Genomic DNA, 13604 nt, shown 5'->3' on the forward strand with positions numbered 1-13604 from the left:
TAATCAATGAGATTAGTTAAATGCCATCATATTTATTTAATGCAGTTGACATTATAATATGACATTTTAATGGTTTCATTCAGTTCTGCTGCCCTATACAACGTTTTAAAGGATTATATCACTTTAACCAAGACTACACTTTAAAATGTTAAAATGAATAAAAACTCTGTAATCGTTTAATCATTTATTAAACATTTAATTTTATTTTTGTTTGCCATGGGACACAAAAGGAGTTCTCAGAATATGCCAAAAAACAAAATAAAGCACAAAAAGCACCATAAAACAACAATAAATTAATCCATACATTTGTTAGCTATAATGCAAATCTTCAGACTGCTTTCTGTGAAGAACAGATTCAAATTCAAGCCTTTTATTCAACGATCTCCATCTCCATCCGCCATCGCGCCCACCATAACCGTCAACCCGTATTGGTTTTGTTTTCAAAATTCAAAACTGCCGCCTCAAGCATTACGATCAGTGTTTTTACGGCAGTGATGTTGAATGCTCATTGGCTCTCAAGTGTCTCGTGACCGTTTGTGACATGCCGTATTCTGCGATGTATATGTTTGAATCAGGTATGACAGCGCCATTCTGGAGTGCATCAGGAGAAGATTTACAGCGATTAAAAATGTAAATTCTACTCTCTACCTCAAACAATGCTGTTGTATGCCATCAGGGAGCTCATCGGATGCAGCGCATAACCCTTTGGACTAATTTTGTACTGAATTGTGCAATTTTTTTGAATAAAATATTGTGATTACATTTATCTGCCTGTTATGTGTTTTATATGCTTAACAAATGGTTATGGTTAGGTTTAGGAGTAGGTGTGGATTTGGCAGCTGTAAAACATATATAAATGAAATTATTGCTACTGTACATTAATCTACTTGTTACATGTTTTTATATAGTTGAAATGTGGTTATGTTTAGAGGTTGGGGCAGGGTTAAGGGATCTAAGATATCTATAAAACAGTACAAATTTACAAATATATTTATAATCGATTCACGTATTCAAATATCGTTGTAATGGATTTGTCAACATGTAAAGCTGTAACAGCTGTACATATGTACAAATATTTACATTTTATATGCTTTCAAACGTCCATATTAGAGCCCGACAGATATGGGATTTTTGAGACCGATGCCGATTTTAGAGGGGGAAAAATTCACCGATTACCAATATGGTGGCCGATATAGTTAATTTTTGAGCTGGAATGAAAACAGACCTTTTCTATGTGGATTGTTCACCGATTTTGCTGTGCAAAGGTACTCAGAAGGCTGCTTTCTTAAACAAATATTTTTATCAAAGAATATTTGACATTATTATTATACATTTTCAACAAATTCTAGAAATGAACACTGAGAAAATAAAGAATAAATAAAAATACAATAAATAGCTTAAAAAACATCAGTACTGTATGTTCAGTATCAGTCAGTTGCTGACCATTTAAATAAAGAATAAATAAAAATACAATAAATAGATTAATAAACATCAGTATAGTTTAGTATCAGTCAAATGCTGACCATTAAAATAAAGAATAAATAAAAATAAAATAAATAGCTAAATATATATATACACCTTTCCATTTACCCTCAGGCAAGAATCCGTCTTAACATCATGGCAGAAAATTACTTACACAAATGAAGACATAAAAACAATTATAAATGTAAAAATAGTAATTAAAATGATGATAATAATCACTGAAATATAAATCATGGTTCGAGGTGAACATGTTTTTGTATTATTTTATGATTTAATCACAGATGTATAGGCTGCAGAGTTGCGTTCACAATGAACTGCTCTGTGGAAATAAAGCGAACTGAACTTAAAGCACCTCCTGAACTGAGATGTCTGAGGTCATTTGCAGCACTCATAGACCATACTGTTCTTGTATCGCTTCGTGCGTGCGCTTGTGAAATTTATATTTTAAAGGCTCATTATTATGGTTTAGTATTTCTCTGTAATGTAGAACAATGTTAGCAATGTTACTTATACCATTCTTTCTCAGTCCTGGAACTCAAACCCTTTTCTGATGCCCCACAAAATATATATATATATTTAAGTAATTAAATTAATATCATAAACGTGCGACTAGTCAACTAATGGCTTAAATTAACTCCTACTAGTTGACTAGGAAAATCTTTGGTCGGGGGCAGCCCAACTGTTTAGTATCATTCAAATGCTGACTATATTAATACTGCCAGTCAATGATTAGCAGGTTGTAATACAAGAAGCATTTACACCTGTCAAGTCAAGAGATAAACAATGCTAGTGGTGTTACACCGTATTCTGCTATACAAGTTCAGGGGAAACTTTCAATGGTGGAAAACCAGACTTTTAAATATTACATTTTATAAATGCAACGACTGGAATTGTTCGGTTGAAGGGGGCACCAAACTGTGAATCCTGAACAAAACAGTTTGGTGAATACATGTTTACTCATTAGCTTCCATTCATCTGATAAGCAATGAAAGTAGCTACATGGTTAGCTAGTTAGCTTTAAGCTCATTGTCACGGAGAGTAAAAGATGGACCAGCATTGAGTCTCATCAACTAGGTGACAGCATAGCCTGAAATCAACACTCAACAGACATGATCCACCACCGCACCGTTGTCTGATGAGCTGCAAAAAGATGCTCTGTTGTTTACCTTTCAATATGCTACATTACTTACTGCACTGACAAACTATAGCTGACTAACAGCAAACAGACATGAATGACATGGTTGTCAGGGACAGGGTTAATGTTATATTAGTTATATTGAAAAGGAAAAATGATGGGGTCATTGTTTATTAACTTTCCAGTATGTATTTCACAAATTAGTTAGCAACTTACCGAGAAGACACTGCTCAACTCCGCCCTGTCTGCAGAGCCACCGTCAGCTCAGAGTCAGCTCTGTAAACAGTGGAGTCGGAGCACGCTCTGCTGGACAAACTACGAAATGACACCAATTCTAAAGCATTGTTTTCTGCATTGTGACGTTTATGCGCGCTCCCGAGAGCCTTGCCTCAGACAGTAGCGTCCCTTCCGCTATTCAACAGCGACAACAAACTGCAACACTAGGTAACGTTATCTTAGAGATGGAATCCAGCAAACGTCTGGCTCCCAGCACAACACCGACTCAAACACAAACTCTGAGTAAGCCAAAAAAAAAAAAAAAAAAACATGTATCTACTGAATCCCGTCTGGCTAAGCGGGAACGTGATCGTGGTCGAATGAAAACTAGAGTGAACATCGGCAGGGCATTTGATTCCTGGATGGACTTTCGTTTGGTTTTGGGGATCAAAACCAATCCTGAATTGCCGTTCTTCTTATTGGACAGGTAAGCTTACATAACTGCAAAGCATGTGAAATATAGTGCTTATATATGTTATATAGGATTATATATTATATAGGATTGATCTGTGTAATTTTAGCTAGTCTTGCCTGCTAACGCTGACGAATTGCAAGCTACCTTGCTTCATAACTTTCAAATAATTTAAACGATCTTCTCTTTATACTAAAAGTCAGGTTAATGTCAATGTTAATCTGTAATTATTCAGCAAGGTAAACTACAATAATACATGAAATGAATGCAAGACAATGCTCAAGATAATGCAAAAAGCTCCATTCATTAGTGTAATGTAACTTGGTTATACAGAAAATATATACATTCTATTATTATAAAACAATAGCGCATCGATATATCAAAATGTCAGTTGTGATGGAATCACATCAATACTGAATTGTGTCAACATATTTATAATGTACTGTCTATTTTATAAACAGCTACTGTCATCATCCACCAAATTTAGCAAACAGCTATTGATAAAGCTGGCTATCTAGCTAACGCCGACATAGGTTTTCGTATAAATGCAGTCAATGCATCATGCAAAGAAAAGTGATTACTTCAAACAACAGTCTCGCATAGCCAGACCTATATCCACACTTTGTTTTAGCTCTGTTCCAGCACTGGAGAATCAAATATAATATGCAGACTCAAAGTTTCTAGTAAAACAATCATAGCTGTGTAATTTTAATTATGCTACCTCATCTGTCAGCATGATGCCGGTGAATCACGTTCAGTCTCTTTGTTTTGGTCGATGCTCCTGTCCCTATGCAGTGTGTGCCCATGATCACGAACCACAGGCAGCTGGCTGCAGTTCACTTAATGGCCACAAGTGTCATTAATAACAAGGGTTTCTGAATCTTACATACTACACCTTTAATATACAGTTATGTGGAGCGGGATGAGATTGTATGGTGGGTGGGGTTACCTTAGAAATAGAAGCTAAACAGACCACAAAATGTTCCATGTTGCTTATTACTTTTTGTGGCTGGTAAGGACAAAAACTCAGATTTACATGCCTTTTAGCTCTTGTCACTTTATCGAGTCGCCTAAGGACAGTGTAATGCATAAAGACTTAAATTAATACCAAGAGAACTTGACCATTTTGGTCCCTGTAAAGTCTTCTTGCCTTTAATGAAGGTGAGTTAAAATACAGAATGTGCTCGTTTAAACTGCACCATCTGAAGTGATGAGGCTTTTAAATGATTTACTACATTCAGAAAAGATGAGAGCCTTCTCATGATCACAGACTGTTAAAAGACAGAACAAGGACATGAGGCGCATTTTCTTTTCACCCTCTTTCTTCCAGACATTTGTATCTCAACTACAGGTGGCAGAGGAGAAAACTAAACACCTTGAACATCAAGAGTGTTTGACAGGCACCATCCAGAACACTGATTCAACACGGCAGCCTTCACTTTCCTTGAGACATGACATAAAGACATGTTCAAACACATCTCAGACCCATGACAAAATTAGCTCAAAATCACAGTGTGGGAAATAATACGAAAGGACGTTCTTTGAGCTCATATGGGCAGCTAGCATGTCAGGGGTCGCTGTGAGGTTTGGATATGTTTTATTTTGGGAAACAGGAAGAAGAAAGTACTGTCCCTTTGAATGGCTTCTTTTCTTTTTTGCCCTCACTTATCTTGTCAGGCCTTTGCTGATGCAACCTGACATGGTTAATGCAGCGGTTTGGTAAAAGAGGAGCTAGCCAAGGCATAACACACAGAGATACTTTCTCATCTTTAGGCCATACTTACACAAGCACACACCCAAACTTGTTTTTATATCATTGTGGGGACTCTCCATGGACTTCCATTCATTTTATGGATTTTATACAGATCTAATGATAATTTCTATCCCCTAACCCTAAACTTACCCCTAAACCTAACCCTCACAGAAATCTTTTTGCATTTTACATTTTCAAAAAAACATCATTTAGTATGTTTAATAAACCATTTCCCTCATGGGAACTGCTGGCTGGGCCCCACAAGGTAAGTGATCTCAGGTTTTACTATCCTTGTGGGGACATTTGGTCCCCACAATGTAGTATAAACCTGTATACACACACACACACACACACACACTTCCCTTAAAATTGTCAGGTTTAACTAAATATTTTAGCGGTCCCCATCCATCATAGAGTGCTATAGATGAAAACAGCACATAGATAAGCACAATATAAAAGCTGATAGAACTGTTATCTCTAAATGTGTATAGAGTAAGTCGCTCTCTTTTACACACACACAAACATGAAGGCTCAGCTTACCACCAAAAACCTCTTTCTGAGTCACTTGTCACAGTAGGACCACCCAACTCAACTCATAATACTGGAGCCAACTGACAATCTTTGCTTTTTGAATACAAACTATTTTTTAAGAGACACACACACATACATAATACATCTATAATGCATGCATTTATTGGATTTGTTGTGAAGGATGCCAGATTGAACTTTTATCTCCTGCCTTTAAATTGCAGTCGCAGTACTGCAGAAGTTCAATTTTAGGACTGTCGATTTAACACGTTAATTTAGTGCAGTTAATTAAATGAAAAATAACGTGTTAACGCAATTAATCATGCTCCCAACATGTAAATAAATTCTGTAAAAAGGACTGTTCTCACTACTGGGGCAATTCAAGCTTGATGTAACATCTTGATGCAGTAGGGGCCAATCAGTGCTTCAGCTGTACAGGCAACGCACCTCGTTAAACCAACGAGCTGGCAGCACAGCCTTCCACAGATGCACGGCTGAGTTCGGATTTTCATGCTACCATACTACTCATACTATTTCTATCAGGAAGACTCGCAGACTTGAGTGAAATTTAAGATGACATTTATTTGATGAATATAAAAAACAGAAATGTAATGTCTCTCTTTGGCGTAAGACCCGTCTGGCGGTCCGAAGAAGTTGTACTCGGAACCGTCATATCCTGCCTGAGATAGGAGGCAGGGGTGAGGAGCCTACCCCCCTTCAGAACGGGACTCAACTGGTGGCGGTGGGGTGGTGGAGGTTGCCGTGTTAACACACTGAAACAGCAATGTGATAGATTGTGAGCAGACTTATAAAGCGATGGCTGATGAGTGATTGGCTAGGAGTTACCTAGCTAATGGTGTGATGATGTACAGCTGCTAGTCTTCCCGCTAGAACTACGCTGCACTTACATTTCTGCCATAGACACATATGACAGAAGTAGTAAGAGTAGTATGGGTAGTATGCCCTTCCGAACTCAGCAGCACTTTTGAGCTCAAAGAGAGCTGGACCGAGCTAGGATCTCGAAAAGTGTTTTTCAAAGTTTCAAAGTACGTTTAACTTTGTACAGATTCACACAAACTAGTGAGACACGATGCCACCAAAATGAGATGCTTAAAAAGTGTCTGTCTAATGCATTTAGAGTACATTGACCAACAATTAAAAATAGAGCAGAGGGATGTAGGCCAATAATAGGGTTATGTTCAATGATATGAAAATAAAACAATATTTTGACTTTTAAAGACACTTTTTGTATTTTCTAAATGCTTTACTTGTCTGTTGTCTCAATATACAGTATGTATATAGAAACTACTGGTCTGCAATTAAATGTGATTAATTTATTGGCACATCATTCATCTCACAAGGAAAATCAACCCTCCCTTAGAACCGGCCATGAAGGAAACTGTTAATTATTGTAATTGTTATATTGCATTTTGCTGCATATTATTTTTAGGTTTAATAAAGTATATTTCATCTCCATCATTATTGAATCACCCTTTTTGTGTTTTTAGTTTACAGTTTTATTGTGTGCAGTGCATAGACCTACTATTTGGTTTACTTGCATTGTCCAATTAGGCTGTAGATTGTAATATAAAAATAATTTAGTGTCTTCCATTGAACTCCATATCACGAGTTTCATCTCTTACAGTTGAAGTCCGAAGTTTACATTTAGGTTGAAGTCATAAAAACAAATTTTTTAACCACTCCACTGACTATAGTTTTGCAAACTATAGTTTTGGCAAGTCGTTTAGGACATGTGCATAATACAAGTAATTTTTCTAACAATTGTTTACAGACAGATTGTTTAACTTTTAATTGACTATATCACAATTCCAGTGGGTCAGAAGTTTACATACACTAAGTTAACTGTGCCTTTAAGCAGCTTGGAAAATTCCAGAAAATGATGTCAAGACAGTTAGCCAATTAGCTTCTGATAGGAGGTGTACTGAATTGGAGGTGTACCTGTGGATATATTTTAAGGCCTACCTTCAAACTCAGTGCCTCTTTGCTTGACATCATGGGAAAATCAAAAGAAATCAGCCAAGACCTCAGAAAAAAAATTGTGGACCTCCACAAGTCTGGTTCATCCTTGGAAACAATTTCCAAATGAATGAAGGTACCACATTCATCTGTACAAACAATAGTACGCAAGTATAAACACCATGGGACCACGCAGCCATCATACCGCCCAGGAAGGAGACACATTCTGTCTCCTAGAGATGAACGTAGTTTGGTGCGAAAAATGCAAATCAATCGCAGAACAACAGCAAAGGACCTTGTGAAATTGCTGGAGGAAACAGGTAAACAAGTATCTATATCCACAGTAAAACAAGTCCTATATCGACATAACCTGAAAGGCTGTTAAGCAAGGAAGAAGCCACTGATCCAAAACTGCCATAAAAAAGACAGACTACAATTTGCAAGTGCACATGGGGACAAAGATCTTACTTTTTGGACAAATGTCCTCTGGTCTGATGAAACAAAAATTGAACTGTTTGGCCATAATGACTATGTTTGGAGAAAAAAGGGTGATGCTTGCAAGCCGAAGAACACCATCCCAGCCGTGAAGCATGGGGGTGGCAGCATCATGTTGTGGGAGTGCTTTGCTGCAGGAGGGACTGGTGCATTTCACAAAATAGATGGCATCATGAGGAAGGAAAATTTTGTGGATATATTGAAGCAACATCTCAATACATCAGCCAGGAATTTAAAGCTTGTCGCAAATGGGTCTTTAAAATGGACAATGACCTCAAGCATACCTCCAAAGTTGTGGCAAAATGGCTTAAGGATAACAAAGTCAAGGTATTGGAGTGACCATCACAAAGCCCTGACCTCAGTCCCGTACAAAATTTGTGGGCAGAAATGAACAAGCGTGTGCGAGCAAGGAGGCCTACAAACCTGTGTGGAGGAATGGGCTAATATTCCAGCAACATATTGTGAGAAGCTTGTGGAAGGCTACCCAAAACATTTGACCCAAGTTAAACAATTTAAAGGCAATGCTACCAAATACTAATAAAGTGTATGTAAACTTCTGATCCACTAAGGAATGTGATGAAAGAAATAAAAGCGGAAATAAACCATCCTCTCTACTATTATTCTGACATTTCACGTTCTTAAAATAGTGATCCTAACTGGCCTAAGACAGGGAATGTTTTCTACGATTAAATGTCTAGAATTGTGAAAAACTGAGTTTACATGTATTTGGCTAAAGTGTATGTAAACTGACTTCAACTGTAAATTTGGCATATATGTAGTACAATGGTGGATGAAACACTTGAATAATCGTATTAAAACATGTAAATAAGAGTGTTGTTTATCTTCCTCAAAGCAAGTAATATCTCAGTTCTAAATGTTATATTGAATAAAATAATATCAAAGTAAAAATAGCACTTCATGACTCCGGCTCTGCAAGTGAATATAGTGATCATAGGCATAGTCCAGGTAACATTAAACCATGAGATTCATCCAGAAAAGTAGTGCCGATACACAACTGATGTAAAATATTCCTCCACAAGTTATTTGCAATTTTAGGTTTCAACCACAAATGTCACTAGAGAGCCCAATGTTCCATAGTGCAGCTTAAAGATACATAAATGTAAGTCCTGTAGTGTATCATTTTGAAACAACCTGCCTTTAAGCAGGAGTCCACAGAGGTGAACTGTTTAATTTCTGTGCTACTAGCGTCTGTCATGAACTCAGTTTCCCAGCATGCAATACGGCCTCCAAACATGGCCGTCCCGGACTCTAATTCCCACAACACTGTGTGCTACCTCGATCCCAATCACCTGAACTCTGAACTCTTTATTTTTCAATCAAATGTATTTATATAAAATTGCTTAGTTGTGTGGAGTGCGGTCAAATCTACAGATGTATAAAATGATCACCGCAGCTGAACAGAAAAGTTGTTAGCACATATGCACATTAGGCAACAAAAGCAATCGATTATGAAAACTGAATGGTCAAAGAAAATGTGCTGAAAAGTTAGCTTTTATTCACTATTCTTGAAGTGTCAAACTATCATGTCTCATCTGTTCAGGGTCTGTAGGGCTTGGAAAAAAATTATAACATAAAACTGAACCTGCAAATATCCTGATTATATTTGGTTCTATACAGTTGTGAGTCCGCCCTCTCAATCACGAACAGCATCAACTTAGTTTGTTCTTCTTTTGCCAATGATTACCTACACAAAAATCTGGCTCCTGCACTGGCTATTGTGTGCAAATTCACAATATTTGCAGGACTAATTTTTCCTCACTGAATAGAATGATACTTTATAGAGAAAATGGAAGAATAGATATTTTATCTATTTCTGTTTCCAAAAAGAAAATTAAATTTAAATGCTATCTTAAGTAAACATTACCATTACCATTATGACCATTGTTGGGCTAATATTGTGAGAGGACTTTAGCTGGTCTAAATGTTTCTTCTCAGTTTTAATAATTTGTAAACAGTAGCCCTAAAATGTAAAAATTATTATTACATTTTGTTTTTTAGTAAAGTTGATCAAATTATTTGTTAGTTCTGAGTATAAGTCATGTTTGTTCTTCAGCCAGATCTTATGAAGGAATTTATGGCCATTATATAAAAATGTATTTTAATATTAATAAATGCACAGTATTAAGGGTGTTTTTTTAAGTAACATGTTACTTGCGATGAAAGTGTTAGCAAAGATAAATACTGAAAAAATGTTGGCCCCCGCCAACTTTTCATCTGGATAATCTGGCCCCCCAAAATAAGTAGTTGAAGAGTCCTGGTATAAGCTGTGTACTCTTCACTCCTGTATACATGCGGCTTGGTCAGTAAGCAGCTTTCTCCACAGCACTGTGATTTCCCTGCCATGCTTGTGTAAATAACAAAACATTGGCATCCAAGGAAGACTTCATTATTTTATTCTCCGTTGCTTCACTTGATTTCTAGATATTCCAAAGTTGTTGCTGTGTTTGTTTCCTTAACTTTCTGTCGCAACCTGCAGCGGAATTGCGCTGCAATAGTGGGATTTCCTCTTACGTAAAACTCTGGGATTCTCCCAATGTTCGAACCTATATACGCAAAGGTAAGGGACAGTCGATATTTTACATTGGTGTGCATAAATGGGTATATTTTATAGTTTATGTGCTTTTCCCACTGTACTTCCAGAAATGTTGAATTCTTTCCGCTGTGTTGACTCTTTGTTGGGCTTCATCCTATGACGTTTGTTATCCGGTCTGTTCACGCTCATGTGCACTGTTCAAAAACATGTAACAATGCCACTTATGCTACATTCTCTGGGAGAAACCTGGGTGTGTTAAACCACTTTCTTTTAGGAAATTGACTTTCTCATTTACATGATGTTTCAGAATGCCATTTTCTGCAAAAACCCTATAATTAACTTTAACACAAGTTTCTTAAGTGCATGTAAACGTGGTCAATGTTGCTGTGTTGTGCTGGTTGTTTTAACCTACAACTGGTGTACTTATAGTTCCCTGGATATTGTGATGGGATAGGAGAAAGTAATTTAACATAAAAAGATTACACACTTTACATTTAAAATGATTCACTGTTATATAAGTTCATTGTTATATCATAGTAAAGTTTCTTTACTTTTCCAGATAAAAACCATGTTAATATTTTCCGTTTGGAGTTATCATTTTGTGTGAAATTTCATGCTGTTTATGTGCTATTCCCTGTTGAGTTAGTCTATCAGAAAAGCATCCCAGACAAAAACCTCTGCAAAGAGGGAAGGCAGGAATAAGTGAGTGTTGTTAGGTAAAGTGTGATCAGCCCTTTCAGGTTTTGCTCTGTTGATTTGGTGAGCAGTCTAATAAAGAGAGGCGCTGACTGCGGCAGAGAGAGAGGAGAAAGAGATTGAGAGAAAACAGACATCAGAATACAGAAACTGACCATTACATAGAGTAAATGATACAGAAAGAAATTGTTAGTCAGTTTTTAATAAATTAAAAACCCGCAAAAGGCCTTTTGTGTTGATCCTGCTCCTAAACTCTATTTTAAAACATAACAAACTGAAGTTGGTTGCTTTACATGTCGGTCTCTTCCTGTCTAAGTGGGTGTTTCTTGGCCAGAATAAGTTGGAAAGACCAGACTTTATGCAGACAGTCTACAAATCTACCAAATTAAAAGATTTAGCAAACAAGCTCCCATTGAATGTTCTGTGTGCAACATCTGTTCCACTCATTTAGACACAAAACTTTGGTTACATTTTTTTTTCCCTGCAAACTGACATGATCATTTTACTGTATTAGTGAACACAGGTTGTGTTTGTGTGTGTAGGATTTGAGCGTTGCTGTGTCAGCAAAGACAGTTGTAGAGATTGTTATTGCAACACCTAGATTAGTCCATCTGAAAGAGCTTTCAATGTCTGATTATAACAGATGAAATCTTCAAAGTGCTGATGTTTATAAATGGGACGTGGGGAGTGAGAGATAGTGGAGAGTTCTGCCTTCTCTGTAGATAAAGATGTAATGCTTTATCTTGGATAGCAAGAACAATGGAGAGCTTATTTGTGTGTTTGTGTGTTTAAGTCTACACAAGTGTGTGTACGTGTCTTTTTCTGTGTTCATGAATTATTGCGTGTCACTGTTACACTTGTCCTTAGGGGAAAGCATGGCAGAGGCTGCTGGGAAGGCGTTGGGGATGACTGGTGCAAATGTCACAACAAAAACATGCAATTCTGCACCAGATAGATGTAACACACAACTACGGTAATCTCCAGAATGAGAGGGAATGACGGGTGAGCACATTGTAAGCACACAAGAGAAATTGTAGATGTACACAATGCTTGAGCATAAAAGAGACACAGAACAAAGAGAGAGAGAGAGAGAGAGAGAGAGAGAGAGAGAGAGAGAGAGAGAGAGAGAGTCATACTCCACACAGAGACATATGGAGAGGAATTGTTCGGTAGATCTCTGTTTTTTCTCTGTCTCCCTTTGGGAGACTTGGGATTGTGGTTGGAGTCTGGCCCCTGAAGATGTTAGAAAGAGAAAAACGGTTGTTAAAATTCAGACATCTCTCAGAAGTCCATGCTGGACTGAGGAAGTGTGCCATACACTGTTAGAGACTGAGAGAGAGAGAGAGAGAGAACAGGACTTCAATGCAGGGCCGGCCCAGGCTCTGTTGGCGCCCTAGGTGAGATTTTAGATTGGCACTTATTTACTTTACTTATTTTGAGTAAAGAGACCAGAAGAGACCAGACATGCACTTTACTCAAACCCAAATAAAGAAATGCAAACACACACACACACACACACACACACACACACACGCACAAACAACTGTGCCTACGGTTGCACAAGTACTCAAAATAGTCCTACAAAATATAGGCTATCTGTAGATGTTAGCCAGCTACAGGTCCGGTTCCAGATCAAAATCACTGAGGGTGCTTCTGAAAATAGTGGGGGTGCTCTGTATAAAGTGGAGATGTATCATAATTACAAATTTTTTAATAGATTAAATCATGTTTAAATGCTAAAGCAACGTAAAGAACAGTTTTTCATGTACAAAACATTTATTGCTTTTTAAAAAAAAATTTTTTTATACATGATCTGTCACTGTAAATGACAGCAAAATGCTACATCTGCAGATTAGGACATACATTGATGCAGCATTTTGTGTGTTCACAAAATGCAGGGATTTTTGTGTGTTTGCTGGGATTCAAGGAAATCTGCTTGTCAGTTTACAGGATTAGTCTTACATATTCGATTGAGCAGGTGTGTGTGATTATTTTGGTACTGGGGCAACATCCGTTAAGTAGAACATGGATGAGAGAAGATAAAAAGTTCTGCATAGTTGTATCTTTTAAGCCCAGAAGTAGTAGTGCACTCATGCACTCAATGAATGATGCACAATTTTCAGAAGTGTATACAGACAGATGGGACCATTCTGTGCTTGCTTGAAGTTTTGCTGCTACTTTTCTATCATGTGTTAGTAAAACTGAATAAAGGCTGAATAAAATTATTAATTGTTTATTTTACCATACTTCAATGCAGTGGTAATTTAGTATTCAATTTAACACTTTACATCAGGAG

At 37.2% G+C, this 13604-nt stretch overlaps 1 protein-coding gene across 1 annotated transcript in view; it reads left to right on the top strand.

The window, feature by feature from the left end:
* The window catches only part of LOC127433348 (reticulon-4 receptor-like 1), a 178641-nt gene that overhangs the window by 12906 nt on the left and 152131 nt on the right, over positions 1 to 13604 (top strand). The window lies entirely within an intron of this gene.

This window comes from Myxocyprinus asiaticus, chromosome 43 (genome assembly GCF_019703515.2).
Source record: "Myxocyprinus asiaticus isolate MX2 ecotype Aquarium Trade chromosome 43, UBuf_Myxa_2, whole genome shotgun sequence".
In the NCBI taxonomy this organism is placed as follows: Eukaryota; Metazoa; Chordata; class Actinopteri; order Cypriniformes; family Catostomidae; genus Myxocyprinus; species Myxocyprinus asiaticus.